A 1,535-nucleotide genomic window follows, 5' to 3' on the forward strand; every position below is an offset into this window, starting at 1 on the left:
GTTGTTTTGGAATGTCTATAGTGTGGCTTCTCATGTTCTTAGCGTTTGGTTTGTAAATGTAGCACTTGCTGGATGCCACCCGCTGCTCCTTATTGTCACAGTGAAAGGGAGTGCTGCTACCTGATGTTAACTTCCCTGCACATGAGAGTAACTTTGCTGTAACCGGAAGAGAAAGAGTAAGATCTTCCTCTTGCGCTGATTTTTCATAGATGACTTCCATTGCAACAGTTACAGTCGGCAGACATTAACAACTTGTAAAAGAGTGCCCTGCCTTGGCAAATCTCCCTTCCCAAGAAGTCATTGCAGTTGCATAGATACTGTGCTAATCTTTCCACCGCTGAAATCGGCAAATCTTCTCAGGGCTATGGTGAGAACGTTGGGAGCACGATGTATGGTGAACGTCTTGGACGCAGCAACCATCTTTTCACACCTTCAAAGTGAGCACAGGCAATTGTGTCAAGGCACCTTTCCCCCTCTGCACACGGGCCAGAAAGTCAAACGACTTTCCATGTCTCACATGCTCGTGCTAGCGGAATGGCATTTCCTTGCCCAAGACGGTGCTTCTTTTCTTAAAGCCACACACTGCATTTCAGCTTTGCATGTGCAGAGAGCCTAGCAGGACATACGAGGGCAGCTCGATTCTGATCGGGAGCGCTCTTTTTTGGGAGCTAAACAAGTGCCTGAGCCCCTGTCTTTGCTGTGCCCAAAAGTAAGGCTTGCCCACAGCTCCCAAGGCAGCAGGAAGGCGGCTCTCTCACTAGAGTGCAGTCCCCGAACGCAACCCCAGGCTCATGTTTCCCGGTACGCAGAAATCACTCTTTCCAGCTTATGGCCTGGCTGCCCACTTTCTGGCAGAATGCCAACAGTGAAAGAGAGCTGGAAAAAGGGAATCTCAGTCCTCCAAACTGGGAATGGCAAAGAACTTGCCAAACAGAGCACTCACCAGCATCTGAAGGTGCTACAGAGGGGAGGGGGCTTTTAACTCCCTGCCCTAGCAAGAGGTCAGTGCGCAGCTTCCCCGTTAGCAAGGGTGGACACCCACCACCTGGGAAGACAACACTGGGAATAAAACTCTCCTGCGAGCTAGTGTCTGCACTTGTCATCAAAGATTTCCAACTACTTGAACGGAATGAGAAAGGTGCCGCTCTGAGAACCAAATGTACTCCTTGACCAAGCTTTGGGTGGCTTCAGGTACTAGCTGCGCAACAGAAAGCTGTGTCTCGTTGTCTCCTTTGTCTTTCTGAATTACATCAAGGGGTAACAACTGCCCTAAGACAGGCAATAGTTTTGGCCAGGATCTCCTATTCAGGGGGCATTAGGAAGAATCCTACTTGCTGCATTTGTAGCAATTGTCACCGTCCAGCAGCTCAGGTCTCACAAATTGTTCCAGCGCACCAGGGACAGAGGAGGCTGCCTGCATGAGGAAGAAAGTAAGACAGTGCAGTGAACTCTGTCGAGTTTCAAAAGCCACAAAAAGAGAAAATAAACCTCAAAAGCTTGGGGCCTTCAACCACCTCGTTGGCCACAGCTCCCAA

The sequence above is a fragment of the Tinamus guttatus genome, unplaced genomic scaffold (assembly GCF_059628265.1).
Source record: "Tinamus guttatus ecotype Peru unplaced genomic scaffold, ASM5962826v1 Tinamus_guttatus_pri_ptg000074l, whole genome shotgun sequence".
NCBI lineage: Eukaryota > Metazoa > Chordata > Aves > Tinamiformes > Tinamidae > Tinamus > Tinamus guttatus.